We start from the raw sequence: 21,089 nt of genomic DNA, 5'->3' as shown, positions 1-21,089 counted from the left end.
CCAACACTGTACACATAGCCAGAATAGATTAGAAGAGAAGAAACCAGAATAGAAATGTTTATTCTCAATGGCTAAACAATAATTTTTAAAAAGAACAGGATGACACTGTTTTAAGTTATACTGTAATAGTGGGGCACATCAAAGACACAGTGGCAATTATCAGCAAGAAGTTGATAAGAGAGGTGGCAAGATAGTATTTGGAATGCTTTTGCAAATGCATTCCATGTTGAATGTGAAAGAAGCTACCTAGTCCAAGACACCTCACAATCAATATTCTAGGTAAGAATATGTATGATTTGTTATTGATAGTAACCAAAACTACTATGAAGTGGAAAGAAAACAGTCAACAGGTAACGACCATCCAAGGCAGCAGGGTATAGTGGCTGAAATGAGCACAGATTCTAGAGCCAGGCTGCCTGGGTCTGGTTTCTGCATCTGCTATTTGTTACCTGTCAGCAGTAATGTTCTGTGTGCCTCAGTTTCCTTATCCCTAAAATGGAAAAGACAGTAATAGAATTTATTGGAATTACGTTGCTACAAAGATTCTATCAGTATTCCACACACAAGTGGCTGGCACCTGTTATATAGGTGCCATTATATGAATAATTGATAAATAAGTAATGAAGCCATCCAACACTTTCACAGTAATTTTCTCTGGGAGGAAAATTCTCCTAAATTGAAGGATATTTTTTAGTTTAGTGAACACATATTCCTTGAATCTGTGTACCTGTAGAGAGGCACATAAAATACAAACACTGATCTCAAGGAAATTACAGTCTAGTTGCAGAAGCAGGAAATAGAGATGCAAAAGGTTGACCATTAATAACAAAGATAACATAGTTCAAAACATTTAAGCGTGTGCTTACTATATAAGATCATTTTCTGCATGTGCACTTGGTCACTGTGGCAGAGGTCATGTAAGGCTTGACCAGAGCATGTCCTGCGAGGGTGAAGGTTCCACCTGAAGCAGCTAGGTTTCTATCAGGGAGTAATTTGCATAATAAGGGAGATGGAAGGCATGCTGTGGGATGTGAAATGTACCCTTGGCTCTGCTTAAGCCTCTCCTTCTAAAGAGCAAACACTACCTTGGTCATTCACTCATTTGTAGCTAGTAAGATATGCATATATAACTTATTTAGCAGCAACACATTTTATGCCAATTTTTTTCAGCAGTTTATGAGCACAGAAAAAGATTTACTGTTAATCTTCACAGGTTTTCTTGTACTCCAGCCAAAAGAATACATCTGGTTCACATGATATCTGGCTTTGCTTTCCATACCACGAAAAAAATAAAATCTTTTTTTCTGGTATAAAATATGTTTAGCATCTAAACATGCAAAAAGAAAAGAGAAAATCAGTATAACTATTTGCAAGTAGAAAGCAAAATAATTAGTCATGCACAATTAGAAGTGACATTTGTCCACAAATATCTGTGTTCCTCATATACCTTTGCTCCCAATAGAGTCCCTGAAGAAAATACTTCATTGATTCTGCGGCTGCTGCTGCTTCCTCTTCCCCTCTCCCTTCCCACCCTTCATCACCCTCCTCCTGCTCCTTTTCCTCCCCTTCAACTCTTTGTTCATTCTATCATTCAGTGTTTTATGGGGTATTGTGCAAAGTTATCATAGATATTGAAAATGCAAGAAAGTCTGTTGGTTTCAGGCTGTTTCCTTAATCTCAGCGGATTTATTTATTTTATCATTTAGACAAAAAGGAAGCGTAAGTCAGATTACTTTTTTTATATGTATGATTTAAAACACAGGGCCATTTTGGCTAGTGCGGTATAGGCACCCATGTGTATCATTACCAAGAAAATATTTTGGCATAAGTGTCCCCATGACATTGTGAAAATCGTCTCCAGAGTAATACACCTAACCCAAAGACTAATCTTGTTGGGAAGACTTAATAGACTTAAAATGTCATGCTTTGTGCATTAGAGCCTTCGCTGTATTATGAACTCTGTACGTATTTTAAGCTTCACCTGTCATATTAAATTAGTCATCTTGGTTACCTTGTGCTCATTTTCCAGAATATTATCTCATTTTTAAGAGAGTTTTTTGAAGTCCCATTCCTCACACTAGGAGCAATTAGATGCAGGGCAATAAAAGCTTAACATATAATGAGGCAGGATTCTGTCAGTGGAGCCAAAGTGAGCTGGGGACATACTAATGACCTAGAATCAACCATGGTGAAATATTTAAGCTAAACCATGCACTCAAAGTGCCGGATACTCTTAGATTCATATTTACTTCAAGTCAATTCATTAGAGCAATATTTCCCATAGAGTAACTCTGTGAAAAACAGTTTCCACTGTTAAATAAGATGGAAATTCTGTATTTGTGTCTTGGAAATTAATACTGCATATTAGCAAAAAAAAAAAAAAAAAACTGAGAGAGCTCTTACAGTTTTTTAAAAAATGAGATAGAATTTACATTCCATAAAGTCACCATTTTATTGTTTAATTTAATTTAATTTTTATAAACATATTCTGGGCCTCAAAAGAACAATAATTTTACCAACTGAAATTTAGGGCAAATATTCTTAACAATATGCTTTTTCTTTCTTTTGAACTTTCTCTTATCTCCCGGGACACACATTCTGAAACCCACATACTCATACGCATTAAAAATTTCAAGTTTATAATACAGAGATAAGAGTATTCAGCTATTTTAGAGGAAAAAATAAACAATGAGTTTAAGAAGACTACACACAAGTGTTGTGCTCAGTCATGTCCAATTCTTGGCGACCCCATGGACTGTAGCCTTCCAGGCTCCTCTGTCCATAGAATTTCCCAGGCAAGAATACTTTGTTGGGTTGCCATTTCCTTCTCTGGGGGATCTTCCCCACCCAGGGACTGAACTCTTGTCTCCTGTGGATCCTGCATTGCAGGTGGATTCTTTACCCACTGAGCCACCTGGGAAACCCTGTGTAACCATCACCACTATCTAATTTCAGAACATTTCAGTCATCCCCCCTAAAAGAAACCCCATAACTCCTATCAGTTAGTCCAAATTCCCTCCTTCCCTCCATCCCCAGCAACTGTTACCTTTTTTCTATCTCTTTAGATTACCCTGTTCTGGACATTTTACATAAATGGGATCATAATCCTTGACTGAGCCTGTTTTTTGGGTTAACCCATGCTGTAGTGTCTAACAGTACTGCATTCCTCTTGATGGCTGAATAATATTTCATTGTATGGACTTACCACATTTTGTTTATCTATTATCACTTCATGGGCATTTAACTGTTTCTACTCTGGAGCTATTATGAATAATGCTGCTGTGAACATTTATGCACAAGTTTTTATATGAACATGCTTTCACTTCTTTCAGGAATATACTAGGAGTGGAATTGCTGGGTCATATGACAGTTCTGTGTTTAACCTTCTGAGGAACTGCTAAACTTTCACATCAGCTGAACAATTAGCATTCCCAGCAGCAAAGTATGAGGGTTTCAATTTCTCACCAACACTTGTTATTTTCCTTTGTCCCCTCCAGCTCTATCGAGATATAATTAACATACAACATTGCGTAAGTTTAAGGTGTACAACGTGTTGATTTGATGCACTTATATATTGCAAAATGATTACCATCAGCTAACATTTGCATATCATATCACATAATAAGCATTTAAGATTTACTGTCTTACAACTTTCAAGCATACAGTGCAGTGGTACTAACTACAGTCGCTATGCTGTGCATGAGACTTCCAGAAATTGTTCATCTTATTGGAAGTTTGTGCTCATCAACCAACATTTCCCCTTTCCTCCCACCACCAACACCTGGTTACAGCATTCTGGTCTCTGTTTCTATCTTTGACTGTTTTAGATTCCACACAAAAGTGAGATTATTTACACTTGTCTTTCTGTACCTGAAATTTCAGTCAGCATACTGTCCCTAAGGTCCATCCACGTTCTCTCAAATGGCGTGATGTCTTTTCTCATGGTTGAAGGATATTCTGTTGTATAGCTATGCCCTGTCTTCTTTATCCATTCTCCTATTGATGGACACTCACACTACACTTACACTTACTCCTGTCAATGGACACTATGTCTTGACTATGGTGGTTAATTCTGCAATAAACAGAGGGGTGCCGCTATCTCTTCCATATCCCATTTTCATTTTCTTTCAATATGTGCCCAGAAGTGGGGCTTGTAGGTCCTATGGTAGTCCTGTTTCCCCCACACTGTTTTCCATGTTGGCTTTTCCAATCTGCACTCCCACAAACAGTGCTGCTGCTGCTAAGTCACTTCAGTCGTGTCCAACTCTGTGCGACCCCATAGCTGGCAGCCCACTAGGCTTCCCCGTCCCTGGGATTCTCCAGGCAAGAGTACTGAAGTGGGTTGCCATTTCCTTCTCTGATGCATGAAAGTGAAAAGTGAAAGTGAAGTTGCTCAGTAGTGCCGAACTCTTAGTGACCCCATGGACTGTAGCCAGTGCAAAGCTGTTCTTTTTCCTCCGCATCCTTGCCAACACTTGTTATCTCTTATCTTTTTGATATCATTTGAGGTAATATCTCCTTGTCGTTTTAACTTGCATTTTTCTTATGGTAAATGATGTTGGGCACCTTTTCATGTACCTGTTGGCTATTTGAATGTCTTCTTTGGAAAAAAATCTATTTAGGTTCTTTATCCATTTTAAAATTGGATTTTTTTTTGTTTGCTTTGCTATTGTACAAGTTCTTTGTGTATTTTGGATGTTAACCCCTTATGGGGTATATGGTTTACAAATATTTTCTCCCATTCCATAGGTTACCTTTTCATTTTGTTGATGGCTTCCTTTGTTGTGCAAAGCTTTTTAATTTGATGTAGCCCCACTTGTATACTTTTGCTTTTGACACCTTTGCCTTTGGTATCAAACCCAAAACATCATAGCCAAGATCAATGTCAAGGATCTTATTCTTAATGTTTTCTTCTAGGAGTTTTGTGGTTTTAGGTCTTACATTCAAATCTTTAATCATTTTGAGTTAATTTTTGTGTATGATGCAAGATAGTGATCCAGTTTTATTCTTTTATTTGTGGCTGTTCAATTTTCCAACATCATTTATTGAAGAGACTGCCCTTTCCATGTTGTATATTCTTGACCCCTTTGTCAACAGTTAATTGACCATATGTGCCTGGGTTTATTTCTGGACTGTCTATTCGATTCCATTAGTTTGTGCATCTGTTTCTAATGCCACTATCCTACTGTTTTGATTACTATAGTTTTGCAGTGTAGTTTTAAATCAAGGAATGTGATGCCTCCAGCTTCTTTTTCAAGTGAAAGTGTTAGTTACTCAGTCATGTCCAACTATTTGTGACCCTATGAACTGTAGCCCACCAGGCTCCTCTGTCCATGGAATTCTCCAGGCAAGAATAATGGAGTGGGGTGCCATTTCCTTCTCCAGGGGATCTTCCCAACCCAGGGATTGAATCTGGGCCTCCTACATTGCAGGCAAATTCTTTTTACCATCTGAGCCACCAGGGAAGCCCCTGTCTTTTTCAAAATCACTTTAATTATTAGGGGTCTTTGCAGTTATATACAAATTTTAGAATTAAAATTAGCCAAAGAAACCCTTAGAAAAGCCCTATAGTTTTTTAAAAATTGAGATATAATGATATAATTCACATACCATAAAATGACTACTTTAAAGTGTACAATTCAGTGGTTTTTAGAATATTCACTACATTGTATATCATCACCACTATCTAATTCCAGAATATTTTCATCATCCCCAAAAGAAACTATGCTTTATTAATCCTTTCCAATTCACCCTTTCCTCCTAGTTTCTGGCAACTACTAATCTGTTTTCCATTTCCACAGATAAGTCTATTCTGGAAATTTCATGTAAAAGAATCAGATGTGATTTTTGTATGTGTGACTTTTTCCACTCAACATTATGTTTTCAAAATTCACCTATTTTGTGGTATGTATTGGTACTTCATTCCTTCTTAATGGGTGAGTAGTATTTTACTTATGGATATATCACATTCTATTTACCCATTCATAATTTCAGTTGCTTCCAGTTTTGTCTATTATGAATAATATTGACATGTATGTTTGTGTACATTTTTGTGTGTAAATATATGTTCTAATTCTGTTGGGTATATGTGTAAGAGTGGAATTTTGGGGTGATATAGTAATTATGCTTATCTTTCTGAGGAACTGTCAAACTGTTTTCTGTAGCAGCTGTACCATTTTATGTTTCCACCAGCAGTGTTTGAGGGTTCCAATTTCTCTACATTCTCAACAACACTTGTTATCTTCAATTCATCCTGATGGCTGTAAAGCTGAATCTCAGTGTGGCTTTGATTTGCATTTCCCTGAAGGCTAATGATGTTGAACATTCTTTCATGTGCTTATTGGCTATTTATATATCTTCTTCTGAGAAGTGCTTATTCAAATTCTTTCCTCATTTTTAGATTAGGTTATTTGTCTTTTTATTTCTGAGTTGTGAAAGTTTGTTTTATATTTTATAGCTCCTAGACTCTTATCGGGCTTCCCTTGTAGCTCAGTCGGTAAAGAATCTGCCTGCAGTGCAGGAGACCCGGCTTCGATCCCTGGGTTGGGAAGATCCCCTGGAGAAGGAGATGGCAACTCAATCCAGTATCCTTGCCTGGAAAACCTCATGGACAGAGGAACCTGGTGGACTGCAGTCCATGGGGTCGCAAAGAGTCGGGCACAACTGAACGACTAACACACACACACACAGACTCTTATCAGATACATGACTTGCAGATCCTTTCTCTTTCCACGGCTTGTCCTTTCACTGATAATGTGCTACAGTGATTTTTAAAAAGTGTTCATTTGTATTTGATCCTAAATTTTCCGAATCTATTTGACACCAATGGGAACACCGTGATAGATGCTGAGCTTGGCTGCTGTCAAGCTTCCTTTTTCCTTGGATCATATAGGTTAGATAAGAGCCTGGAAAAGGAAAACAAGCTTTAGAAATAGGAGGAAGGATAGAAATGTTCATGTTTCAGTATGGGTAAAAGATCCCAATAGTCGTGATGATCTGTATATAAGTCCACTTTAAGAAAAAGTTCCTGACTATCTTTAAAAAGTTTAATTTTTATTAGTCTATGACAATGAATTGATGTAAATGAGGGGAGAACAGATTGCTGTAGGCATCCTGTAAACCCTAGGAGATAGGGAGTTGAATCAAGCTCCATGCTATGCACAGATAAACCTTTGCCTTCCTTAATCTAGAGATCCCTGTATGAATAAGGTGAGAAAATATCAGAGACAACAAAAGAAGAATAGAGGAGGAAAAGAAACCCTCCAAAATACAGGACTGGATCTGAGAACTTCTCAGAAGAGAACATTTTCTCTGCATCTGCCTGGGGAGGGACACTTCTTAAGGCTTCATTTGGAATGACTCAGGATGGTTATTTCAGATTCATGGAAGCCACAGATATAAAAGGAGCTCTAGGTGTTCTACATATGTTTATCAGCCTGCAACAACTTTGCAAAGTAGGTGGTATTATTTCCATCTTACAGTGGAAAATAGCAACAAAGAAGCTAGTGATTTGCCCAAGGCCCGACAGATAAAGGGTATGGCTGGACACATACACCATTGAAAGAGAACAAATCTATTTGTTTCAGTGTCCTAGACCAGGATTTAGGAGGACAGTCATTTTGGAGAGTAAACTATTGTACATTATCAGATGTGTAAGTGAATGCTAAGATAAGGAGAAATTTGTTCTCATTGATAACCCATAGTAAAGAGGTTTAATACTTCTCAGGTGCTCCTTCTCTGGCCCCCAAGGGATATAATTAGAGTGATTATTAAACTCCTAACATGATACTAGATAATTTTTACATGACTGTCTTTCTCTTTTTCCCTGAAATTCATAGGGATCATATTATCTTATTCCCATTGCAATACCAGAACCCAACATAGGGTCTGACACATAGTAGGGCTTTCTAAACCCTCTAGCCAAAAATTAATAATAATAATAATAATAATAATAAATGATTGCATGAATAAAAGAGCACAGTTCTATAACTCTTACTATGTGCAGATATTGTTCTAAATACTTTTCATCTATTACTCATGTAAACCTACATCAAAAAATAAATATAATTAAGTACCTACATTGTACAGATGATAAAATGGATTCAAAGGCCTGGATCTGCAGTCCGTGCTTTTAAGCATTGCACTAAACAGCCTCTCCCCAAAAATGAACCAGAAGCTTATTTATGTAACCACAGAACCAGCCCCACGCTGGCCCTATTCGGTTTGTAAGATACTGAACTGTTTTCCAGAGATAATAGATCAAAACTGCATGTCATACAGCAGTGCAGAGAAGAAAATCTTGACCTCAAACAACACCCAGAACCATTGTTTCACCCCAAACAGAGCCAAAGGGCTAGGACATGACCAGATCCAGAAAAGTGGAACCCTCTCAGAAGCAAAGGGTCCGCTGTCCAGGAAGATCCAGCGCTGATAATCCTTTACCATAGCTTTCCCTAAAGCCCCAGGTTCTAAAGCCCTCCAATGGCAGCCTGCTTGCCGGTGCTTCCACATACCAGCCCTCCTCCTCTAACTCAGAAACGTTTGACTAAATCCCAGATCTGGGAGACAGCTCCAAGCTGGACTTCCTGTCCGCTTGCCGTCTGACCTTGAGATAAAGCTTCTCTTTCCTCACAAGCCAGTGCTGTAGTATTGGCCTCTCTGTGCATCAGGCACCTAGCCCTTGACCAGATAGCAATTTTCTACTGCCATAAAATCAAGAGGATTTAGAAAGCAGGCACCTCCCAATCCAGCTTTCAGGTCCTCTTGTCTCTGTTCAGTTCAGTTCAGTTCAGTCACTCAGTTGTGTCCGACTCTGTGACCCCATGAATCGCAGCACACCAGGCCTCCCTGTCCATTACCAACTCCCAGAGTTCACCCAGACTCACGTCCATTGAGTCAGTGATGCCATCCAGCCATCTCATCCTCTGTCGTCCTCTTCTCCTCTTGCCCCCCCCCACCCACCCCCCAATCCCTCCCAGCATCAGGGTCTTTTCCAATGAATCAACTCTTCACATGAGGTGGCCAAAGTACTGGAGTTTCAGCTTTAGCAACATTGCTTCCAAAGAAATCCCAGAGCTATCTCCTTCAGAATGGACTGGTTGGATCTCCTTGCAGTCTAAGGGACTCTCAAGAGTCTTCTCCAACACCACAGTTCAAAAGCATCAATTCTTTGGCACTCAGCCTTCTTCACAGTCCAACTCTCACATCCATACATGACCACAGGAAAAACCATAGCCTTGACTAGAAGGACCTTGTAGTCCTTCACAAATGTATATATTTGATTGGTGGTGATACTGAGAATGCTAAAGAACTGAGTTCATTTGTTTCTCTTTTCTTTCCTCCACTAGTGACTGGCACAAGCAGAAGGAAGTTCAGGGGCCCTGCAGAATCCACTCCTGCCTGCGATGCCAAGCTTCTGGAGGCAGCACAGAAGCCAGAATTGTTCACAGAAAGATTGAATACCCAAAATGGTCAAAGAAGGGGTGGCTTTAGGTGACTCAGCAGATGGAAGCCCCCTAACAGGAGAGGCCCTATGCTTAAGTGCACATGCTCTGACTCTAAACCTGCATCTCGTTTTTAATCTGGCTTTGACATTGTGTCCTTGTCTGACATACTTCATATGAAATGCAGACCACCACTTCTGCTTGGCTAGGATGAATGCTAACCAGGAAAAGAATTTAAAGTGGTACAGAATTAGTCTGGCTCTTAGGCGATAATGGAAACATGTGTTCAAGCATCTTTATCCTAGTAATCTCCTGAGGGAAATGGTCTGAATTTGAGTCTGAATTACTTAAAGAAGCACAGCTGATGCCCCTTCCACTATGACAGGGGTGCTGAGGACTGCTGTGTTGCTAAGGGCTCTTTCACAACAGCAAAAGTGCAATCGTGTTTAAGACCAAATATATATCACAGTGTCCAGGCTCTTAACTCACCATTGAGGGTACTTACCTGGCGGTCTAGTAGTTAAGACTCCTCACTTCCCCTGAAGGGGGCATGGGTTCAATCCCTGGTCGGGGAACTAAGATCCTGCATGCCACATGGTGTGGCCAAAAAAATAAAGAAAGAAAATTAACTCATCACTGAGCTTATAAAGCCAGTGATTGACAAACTTACTTAGCTGCCTATTGCAGTCACCTGGGGAGTTGAAAAATACTGATGCCTGCATCTCTGCTTACACATTCCTGGGATGGGACCAGGATATGAGGATTTTTGAAAGCTCCCAGGTGATTCTGATGTGTAGCCATGATGGAGACTCACTTCCCTAGAGAGTCTTTAAAAACTGCTCAGGCCCAAATTTAGCATTTTTACAACACCTGTTAGGCTTCCCAGGTGACTCAGCAGTAAAGAATCTGCCTGCAAAGCAGGAGATGCAGTTTTGATCCCTGTGTCAGGAAGATCCTCCTGGAGAAGGAAATGGAAAGCCACTCTACTATTCTTGCCTGGAAAAGCCCATGGACAGAGGATGCTGGCAGGTTATAATCTGTGGGGTTGCAAAGAGTCAGACATGACTTGAGCCTTTGATTACCAAGGCATCCGTTTCAAAGACATGCATCTCAAATAAACATATTGCCAGCTGTATGACATAGCTGCTATCTAAACAACTAGACAAGGAACTAGGCTGCTCCACCCATGAGGCTCCCCTTTTACATATCCTGTATAACTGATTGCTTGAGTGAGTGCATTTTCCCTTTCTGCACCTTAATTTCTGCTCTTCTGTTTTAAATTCTTCAATAAAGAGAAAACCCACAACACCCTAGGCATGCCACTCTCAGCCCAATAAAGGCGGAATCCAAGATTCTCTTCTTTCTCCCCAAGACCTTGCCATATATCCTCAGTGAGTTATACACCTTGTTTCTCCAAAGTGCCTTTATGGCTGTTGCTGAGGTGCATCTTGCAGTTGTAGTAAGAACCACAGGGGCCAGTCCAGGTACAGCACTGGCTCCTGTTGGGGAAAGATCTCTGGGGGCCCTAGCTGTGTGCTTCAGGTATTCCTAGCCAATAACATCACTATGAACATCATGAGGTCTACATGAAACATTGAGTTATAGACATCAACTCATGCTCAGTCTATTTTGGGTTCATGGTAAGGATCAGCTCTTCCCACCCAATAATTCTGTGTAATGAACTTGGTGGCTTAAGACACAGTTACTCTCTCTCACTCTTTGTGACCCATGGACTGCAGCACGCCAGACCTCCCTGTCCATCACCAACTCCCGGAGTTTACTCAAATTCATGTCTATTGAGTCAGTGATGCCATCCAACCATCTCATCCTCTATTTTCCCCTTCTCTTCCTGCCTTCAATCTTTCCCAGCATCAGGGTTTTTTCAAAGGAGTCAGCTCTTCTCATCAGGTGGCCAAAGTATTGAAGTTTAAGCTTCAACATGAGTCCTTCCAGTGAATATTGAGGACTGATTTCCTTTAGGATGGACTGGTTGGATCTCCGTGCAGTTCAAGGGACTCTCAAGAGTCTTTGACACCACAGTTCAAAAGCATCAATTCTTCAGTGCTCAGCTTTCTTTATAGTCCAACTCTCACATCCATACATGCTACTAGAAAAACCATAGCCTTGACTAGATGCGCCTTTGTTGGCAAAGTAATGTCTCTGCTTTTTAATATGCTGTCTAGGTTGGTCACTGGAGAAGGCAATGGCACCCCACTCCAGTACTCTTGCCTGGAAAATCCCATGGATGGAGGAGCCTGGTAGGCTGCAGTCCATGGGGTCACTAAGAGTTGGACATGACTTCACTTTCACTTTCACTTCTTACTTTCATGCATTGGAGAAGGAAATGGCAACCTACTCCAGTGTTCTTGCCTGGAGAATCCCAGGGATGGAGGAGCCTGGTGTGCTGCCGTCTATGGGGTCGCACAAAGTCGGGCATGACTGAAGCGACTTAGCAGCAGCAGCAGCAGGTTGGTCATAACTTTTCTTCCAAGGAGTAAGCGTCTTTTAATTTCGTGGCTGCAGTCACCATCTGCAGTGATTTTGGAGCCCCCCAAAATAAAGTCTGACACTGTTTCCACTGTTTCTCCATCTATTTGCCATGAAGTGATGGGACTGGATGCCATGATCTTTGTTTTCTGAATGTTGAGCTTTAAGTCAACTTTTTCACACTCCACTTTCACTTTCATCAAGAGGCTTTTTAGTTCTTTCTCACTTTCTGCCATAAGGGTGGTGTCATCTGCGTATCTGAGGTTACTGATATTTCTCCCTTCTTCTTCATCTTGATTCCAGCTTGTGCTTCATCCAGCCCAGCATTTCTCATGATGTACTCTGTATAGAAGTTAAATAAGCAGGGTGACAATATACAGCCTTGATGTACTCCTTTTCCTATTTGGAACCAGTCTGTTGTTCCATGTCCAGTTCTAACTATTGCTTCCTGACCTGCATATAGGTTTCTCAAGAGGCAGGTCAGGTGGTCTGGTATTCCCATCTCTTTCAGAATTTTCCTCAGTTCATTGTGATCCACACAGTCAAAGGCTTTGGCATAGTCAATAAAGCAGAAATAGGTGCTCTTGCTTTTTCCATGATCCAGTGGATGTTAGCAATTTGATCTCTGGTTCCTCTGCCTTTTCTAAACTCAGCTTGAGCATCTGGAAGTTCACAGTTCATGTATTGTTGAAGCTTGGCTTGGAGAATTTTGAGCATCACTTTACTAGCGTGTGAGATGAGTGCAATTGTTTGGTAGTTTGAGCATTCTTTGGCATTGCCTTTCTTTGGGATTGGAATGAAAACTGACCTTTTCCAGTCCTGTGGCCACTGCTGAGGTTTCCAAATTTGCTGGCATATTGAAGCTGATTGAGGCTGGGTGTGGCTTTAAGTTGGGGCTGGATTTACTCTGCAAGGTTCTCCTCTTCCCTGGACCAGTGGGCTACCCGAGTGGCTTCTCTCATGGTGCAGCATGACTGCAATGGGTACGTCTTCTAACTACACAAGCCATTGCAAACTTCTGCATGAATGGTATCTGCTCATGTCCCACCGGCTCAAATTCAAGAGGCTGGAAAGTCCAATCTGTTTGCCGTAAGAGGAAATACAGGTTTTATGAGGTAAAAGGCTGAAATCACAGATGCAGAGACGGGTGAGTAATTTGGGGGTGTGGTGATCATCTCGTGCTGTCCTGGCCACTCACTGTCATGTGTGCTGTTTTCCTGTAAGAGGTTAGCATGCCCTTTAATGACCCTGATATGTCCTCTGGTCCTTGTTTTCTTCTGCTGCTTGAGTTATTCCCCCAAAAAGAAAGAACAAGAAGAGTGATCCCTATATATTTCCTAAAGGAAGACATCTGGAGAGTTGTCTTTATTTTTCTTCAGTTTTCATCTGGATGTTTGGCATCGAGTCAAATGTTTTACTCTGAGAAGTTTTAGAAAGTGAGTCCATTTAGCGTTTTACTTCTTTTCCACTTTATAATAATGCACTAGTGTTAGTTGCTCAGTTGTGTTTGACTCTTTGCGAACTCATGGACTGTAGCCCACCAGGCTCCTCTGTCTATGGAATTCTCCAGGCAAGAATACTGGAGTGGGTTGTCATGCCCTTCCTCAGGGGATCTTCCCAAATCAGGGATTGAACCCAGGTCTCCTGCATTGCAGGCAGATTCTTTTCTTTTTTTTTTTTTTTTTTCACTTGGTATTATCTTTAATTACAAAGACCTTTCCAATCACATCACATAGCGATCGTTTTATCCACTGCTGTCTTTGGCTGCCAATCTCTTATCTCTCTCCTCAGCAATGGTAAGGCGAATACCCTTTCCACGGGGAAGAGAGATCCATGGTTTGTTGCCTTTGCCAATAAAGAAAATGTTCCAGAGCTGAGTGGCAAAGCTGTTGCCGTTTGCATCTTTCACATGAACTACATCAAAAGAACCTGGATGTCTCTTCCAGTTTGTAATCACACCAATTCTTCCCAGGTTAGCACCTCCAGTCACCATGCACGGGTTACCAGTGTCAAATTTGATGAAATCAGTAATCTTGTATCATTCACCTTGATGAGGGGATCAGGGTAACGGATGGTATGAGCATCATGGGTTACCAGATGAGGGATTCCTTTTGTTCCCACAAATATCTTTCTTACTTTGCACAATTTATACTTGGCCTCCTCAGGTGTAATACGATGAACAGCAAAGCGACCCTTGGTGTCATAGATCAAACGAAAATTCTCTCCAGTCTTATCAATGCTGATGACATCCATAAAACCAGCAGGGTAGGTTATATCTGTGCGGACTTTGCCATCGATCTTAATGAAACGCTGCATGCAAATCTTCTTTACTTCATCTCCAGTTAAGGCATACTTAAGTCTATTCCTTAGGAAAATGATTAGGGGGAGACATTCCCTTAGCTTGTAGGGGTCGGTAGATGGACGAGGGGCAAACACACCAGTCAGTTTATCCAGCATCCAATGTTTTGGAGCTGCTACGCGTTTCAGGTGCTTCTTGGGACCCCGAGCCTTGGCTGCGCTAGGCACGAAAAGAGCTGCAGGCAGATTCTTTACCATCTGAGCCACCTGGGAAACCCGATACACTAGAGTCTCAGTTAAATGCCGCCCCCAGGCTGCTTGCTGGGAACAATGTTACCCGGGAATGTGGATGTGATTAGTTACTTGGGATGCTCATTCACAAGAATTAAGTTCCTCTTAAGCCTAAACCAGTGGACCTACTTTAGAAATAACCTCGTGCCTTGTTCTGTCACATTGCAAGAAGATTCTAGTATGTAGGAGATCCTGGATCTGACAACCACTGTTCCTACTGTTTGCTGATTTGCGTCATGGAACGCAATCATTTGTCATTTTTGTTGAAATACATGGTTGAATGCCCTGTGTCCCCATCTTGGTACCACAGTTTTGTTATCTCGTTGTTGTTGCATGTGCTCTTCTTAAGGAAAATAATAGAATTGTTTGCAGATTTAGAAATTTGCAGGTTTCTTGGGATATAACCCTTGTGAATGCCGGGAGTCTATCTTTCTCTCTGAAAAGGAGAATGGCTTCTGAACTCAGAGTTTAGTGCTTCAAATAAAGTAAAGCAAAAACACTTCAAGGTGCCTGTGGCATATATTAATATTCAATGAATATTTATGTATACAGTTACTAAATATATATAATACATATATATAATGTATAATGTACATTATTTTAAAAGTATTTTATACATTTCTTTATTGTTCCTGAGATGGTTTTCTGTATCAGTGAAGCACATACAGAATGAACATATTAAAGCAAATAGAATAATAAGAAGTATACAGATTAGAAAGTGATGCTAAATTTTCATTATTTCCTGATTATATTAATGCTGAAAAATGAGATAAAAATGACCATAACACCATTGCAATGAGAAATTCTGACAAGATCGTCCTCAAATTAAATTTTAAGTCAAAATAAACCACCTGGAAATAAATGGCCAGATATATTTGAAGAAAATGTTTAAATTCCGTATTGAACCTAAAAGGCTTAAGTATGTATTAAGAACCGACCTGTTCTTAGCTAAGAAGACTCAGCTTTGTATAGCTAGAACAGTGTTTCTCAACTGTATTTACAATATTGCCTCCAAAGGAACTTTTTTAGATGTATTTTTTTCTTAATCTCCCTTTCTGATTAAATTTTAATATCAGAGATACACTAAATATCTGTTTATATACCTTACATTTATCTGTGTTTTATACAGAAAAAGAGTTTTAAAAAAAAAAAAAAGGTAAATTTTTTGACCTCCAAAAACTAGATTTTGTTCCTTTAGGTTATAATTATCCTTGTTGAGAAAGCATGAAATACACATTCTCCCTTAATTTTAAGGGAGTTATGAATTTTCATAACTTTAATTCAGTGTCAACCAAAATATGCCCAATAATTTTTTTAACTTTTTATTTTGTATTGGGGTAAAGCCGATTGACAATGTGATTAACAACATTGCAGTGGTTTCAGGTGAACAGCTGAGGGACTCAGCCATATACACACTTGTATCCATTCTCCCCCCAAACTCGCCTCCCATCCCGATTGCCACATAACACTGAGCAGAGTTCCCTGTGCCGTACATTAGGTCCTCGTTTGTTATCTGTTTAAAATACAGCAGTGTCTACATGTCCATCCCAAACTCCCTAACTGTTCTTTCTTCCCATCCTTCTCCCTGGCAACCATAATTTCATTCTCTAAGTCCCAACAATAATTTTTGATGATGGAAACACTGATTTAAATTAGAAGACTAGGTAGAAAAGTTTCAAAGTATAAGAATTCTGAGGGGCACTAGCTCTATTAGGAGTATTAGATGTATTATAGAAAAAGTCATAAATATTTATGTAATAGATTTTTAAGGATAGATATTTTACAGATAGAGTCAATACATAGTGGAATTTAATATGTGATAAAAAGTAGATTATCAAACAAACGGATTTTGAACAACTGACTAGCCAGAAGAATGAGAATGAGGAGTTTATCTCTATTACACTCTTTACACCAGAATAAATAAAATGGTCAAAGATTTTAAGACAAGATGAGATACCATACAAGTATGGAAGAAAATATAGGAAAAAAATTTTATATTTTCTTAGAGGGAAAGTTTGGACACAAAATCCAGAAGCCATAAAATTAAAGATAAATAGCTGTGCATTGAAATGAAAATATTTGCATAGTTAAAAATAACACAAATGAAGTTAAGAGACAACACACCAGGAAAAAAATATTTGTGTATTTGTGTATATATATACACACAATATGTATATATGTATATATAGTATGTATATATATATATACACTATATATATAGTGTATATATATATACATACTATATATAGTGTGTGTGTGTATATATATATATATACACAAATGGCTAATAGTCATAAGATATATTGAATTCTAGTAAATCAATAATAAAAAATACTAATGACCTCAGAAATATGGGCAGGAGAAACAGAAGAAATGAAATTACTAATAACTTCAAAACATAAAAATAATGATCATCCACAAAATAAAACTTGAAGGAACATTTTCATGTACCTGAATGGTAAAGCTGAAAATATTTTGTAGTATAATGTCATTGAGAATGTGTGAAAACAAATTCTTACCCATTTTTATTAAAGGTATTAATCAGCAAAGTATTTTTCAAAAATGGTTAATTTCTATGAAAATTAAAACTTTACACACTCCTTGACGAGTATTTTTAGACCTAAGTATTTAAATTGCAGATATATTCATATTTGTAGTTAAAGACATTTTTTCTAAAATGTTCACAGCAGCATTTTGTAATAGTGAAGAGTAAAATATCAAAAATAAAAGACTACTTGTATGATTATAATGCATTCATATGATAGAATACAATCTTGCTATTAAGAAGGAATGATTTCCGAGACATTTTAAGGGAGGGAGAAAAAAATCTGCTGAAAATTATGTAGCATGTGTGAAAGCTAATGTCACATGTCAGCCTGGCCAGATCATGGCCTGCAAGTTGTTTGTTCAAACACTAACCTAGTTATTGCTCTGAAGATATTTGTAAACAGAATTAACGATTGTAATTAGTTAACTTTAAATAAAATACATCACCCTTGATAATGTAGGTGGATCTTATCTAATCAATCAAAGGCTTTAAGAGTAAAACTGCTTTCCTATAGAAGAAACTCTTCTTTAAGACAGTAATATAATATCCAGCCTGCTCTATAAATTTCAGATTTGCAATTCCCACAACTGGGTGAACCAATTTCTTAAAAATCTCACCCTCCCCCACACCCCTAGATATAAAGTGACTTCTGTGGGTTCTTTTTCTCTGGTAAATGCTGGCTGACACAGTAAAGTATTATGTCTTCTTAAATACTTGTGTATGAAAAAAAAAAAAACCTTGTGTATGTTATGACTATATGTTCAGTGATTGCCTCTGGAGGAACATTCAAGAGATTAGGAACAATGGTTGTTTTTGGGGGGTGAGGGTGGTATGTTTGTTTTTAATTTATTTTTCTGAAGTATAGTTGATTTACAATGTGTTAATTTCTGCTGTACAACCAAGTGATTCAGTTATACGGATATATACACTGAAAAAGAATGTACACATATATATAGATTCTGTTTCATACTCTTTTCCATTATGGTAAATCACGAGATATTGAATATAACTCCCTGTACTATACAATAAGATCTTGTTATTTATCCATTCTATATGTAGTAGTTGCATTTACAAATTCCAGACTCCCAATGCATTCCTCCCCACTCCCTCTCCCCACTGGCAACCACAAGTGTGTACTCTACCTGTGAGTCTGCTTCTGCTTCATGGGAAGACTGCTAGGAGAAATATCAATAGCCTCAGATATGCACAGGATACCACCCGGATGGCAGAAAGCGAAGAGGAACTGAAGAGCCTCTTGATGAAAGTGAAAGAGGAGAGTGAAAAATCTGGCTTAAAACTCAACATTTAAAAGCTAAGATCATGGCATCCGGTCCCATCACTTCCTGGCAAATAGATGGAGAAACAGTGGAAACAGTGGCAGATTTTATTTTGGGGGGCTCCAAAATCACTGCAGATGGTGACTGCAGCCATGAAATTAAAAGACGTTTGCTCCTTGAAGAAAAGCTATGACCAACCTAGATGGCAAATAAAAAGCAGAGACATTACTTTGCCGACAAAGGTCCTTCTAGTCAAAGATATGGTTTTTCCAGTTGTCATATATAGATGTGAGAGTTGGACCATAAGGAAAGCTGAGCACCAAAGAATTGATGCTTTTGAACTGTGGTGTTGGAGAAGACTCTTGAGAGTCCCTTGGACTGCAAGGAGATCCAACCAATCCATCCTAAAGGAAATCAGTCCTGAATATTCACTGGAAGGACTGATGCTGAAGCTGAAGCTCCGGTACTTTGGCCACCTGATGTGAAGAAATGACTCATTTGAAAAGATCCTGATGCTGGGAAAGATTGAAGGCAGGAGGAGAAGGGGATGACAGAGGATGAGATGGTAGGATGGCATCACTGATGTGATGGACATGAGTTTGCGTAGGCTCAAGGAGCTGGTGATGGACAGGGAAGCCTGGTGTGTTGCAGTCCATGGGGTCTTCAAAGAGTTGGACGGAAGTGACTGAACCAAACTGAAGTCACTTCAGTCATGTCCGACTCTTTGTGAACCCCATGGACTATAGCCTGCCAGGCTCCTCTGTCCATGGGGTTTCCCAGGCAAGAGTGCTGGAGTGGGTTGCCATTTTCTTCTCCAGGGGATCTTCCTGACTCAGGGCTCAAACCTGTGTCTCTTGTGTCTCCTGCATTGGCAGCCTGGTTCTTTATCACTAGTGCCACCTGATAGGTTCATTTGTATCATATTTTAGATTCCATATGTAAGTGATGTCTTACGGTATTTGTTTTTATCCTTCTGATTTACTTCACATAGTATAATAATCCAGTGGTCATGTATGGATGTGAGAGTTGGACTGTGAAGAAATCTGAGTGCCAAAGAATTGATGCTTTTGAAGTGTGATGTTGGAGAAGACTCTTGAGAGTCCCTTGGACTGCAAGGAGATCCAACCAGTCCATTCTGAAGGAGATCAACCCTGGGATATCTTTGGAAGGAATGATGCTAAAGCTGAAACTCCAGTCCTTTGGCCACCTCATGTGAAGAGTTGACTCATTGGAAAAGACCTTGATGCTGGGAGGGATTAGGGGCAGGAGAAGAAGGGGACGACAGAGGATGAGATGGCTGGATGGCATCACTGACTCGATGGACGCGAGTCTGAGTGAACTCTGGGAGTTGGTGATGGACAGGGAGGCCTGGCATGCTGCGATTCACGGGGTCGCAAAGAGTCGGACACGACTGAGTGAACTGAATTGAGTATAATAATCTCCAGTTACATCCATGTTGTTGCAAATGGCATTATTTACATCTTGTTATGGCTGTTATTCCATTGTATATATGTATCATATCTTCTTCATTCGTTCATCTCTCAGTGGATGAATTGAAACAACATTTAAACCAATACAATATTGTAAAGTAATTAACCTCCAATTAAAATAAAGAAATTTATATTAAAAAAGAAAGAAACAACATTTAAGTTGTTTCCATGTCTTGGCTATTGTGAATAGTGCTGCTATGAACATAGGGATGCATGTATCTTTTTGAATTATAGTTTTATCCGGATATATTCCCAGAAGTGGAACTCCTGGATCATATGGCAATTATAATTTTAGTTTTATTTGAGTAATCTCCATACAGTTTTCCATAGTGGCTGCACCAATTTACATTCCTACCAACATAGTAGGAGGTTCCCTTTTCTCCACATGCTTGCCAGAATTTGTTATTTGCTGATTTTTAAATGATGGTCATTCTGACCAGTATGAGGTGGCACCTTGTTGTAGTTATGATTTGCATTTCTCTAATTATTAGTGATGTTGAACATCTTCTCATGTGCCTGTTGGTCATCTGTGTCTCTTCTTTGAAGAAATGTTTGCTTGCATCTGCCCATTCTTTGATTGGGCTATTTGTTTTTTTGTTGTTGAGTAATATGAGTTGTTTGTACATTTTGGGAATTAAGCCCTTGTCAGTGGCATCATTTGCAAATACTTCCTCCCAGTCTGTCCTCTGTCTTTTCATTTTGTTTATGGTTTCCTTTGCAGTACAAAAGCTTGTAAGTTTGATTAGGTCCCATTTGTTTATTTTTGCTTTTGTTTATTGCCTCAGGAGACTGACCTAAGAAAACAGTGGTATGATTTATGTCAGAGAATGTTCTGCCTATATTCTCTTCTAGGAGTTTTATGGTATTGTGTCTTATATTTAAGTGTTTAAGACATTTTGAATTTATTTTTGTGTATGGTGTGAGGGTGTGTCCTAACTTCTGTTGGTTTACATGTGGTTGTCCAATGTTCCCATCACTACTTGCTGAAGAGATGGTGTTTTTCCCATTGTGTATTCTTGCCTCTTTTGTTGGAGGTTAATTGACTGTAGGTGTGTGGGTTTATTTCCAGACTCTCTCTGAGGAACAGTGGTTGTTCAAACTCGTGACTCCACGTTTGGTCCCTAGGTTTGCAGCATCAAGTTGGGAATGAGTTAAAAATGCAGAATTGCAGGCCCCACTTCAGGCCCATGGAATCAGATCTGCATTTTAATAAAATGCAGAATTTGAGCACTGGCAAGGGGATTAGGGAACATGA

General features: G+C 39.3%; 1 long non-coding RNA gene and 1 pseudogene across 1 annotated transcript in view; both read right to left on the bottom strand.

The window, feature by feature from the left end:
- LOC138433959 (uncharacterized) overlaps nt 1-18,294 on the bottom strand; it is a 78,605-nt gene extending 60,311 nt beyond the window's left edge. Inside the window, exons 1-2 of the long non-coding RNA XR_011254537.1 lie at nt 18,210-18,294; nt 9,949-10,026 (exon numbers count right to left, since the gene is read on the bottom strand). This is a non-coding gene — a long non-coding RNA (uncharacterized lncRNA). The remainder of the gene's footprint in view (nt 1-9,948; nt 10,027-18,209) is intronic.
- Nucleotides 13,594-14,486, bottom strand: LOC138433133 (small ribosomal subunit protein eS4, X isoform-like; annotated as a pseudogene).
- Nucleotides 18,295-21,089: the final 2,795 nt, after the last annotated feature.

The sequence above is a fragment of the Ovis canadensis genome, chromosome 2 (assembly GCF_042477335.2).
Source record: "Ovis canadensis isolate MfBH-ARS-UI-01 breed Bighorn chromosome 2, ARS-UI_OviCan_v2, whole genome shotgun sequence".
Lineage (NCBI taxonomy): Eukaryota > Metazoa > Chordata > Mammalia > Artiodactyla > Bovidae > Ovis > Ovis canadensis.
Note: the sequence above shows the minus strand (reverse complement) of the source record. Positions and strands in the feature narration are given on the sequence as shown.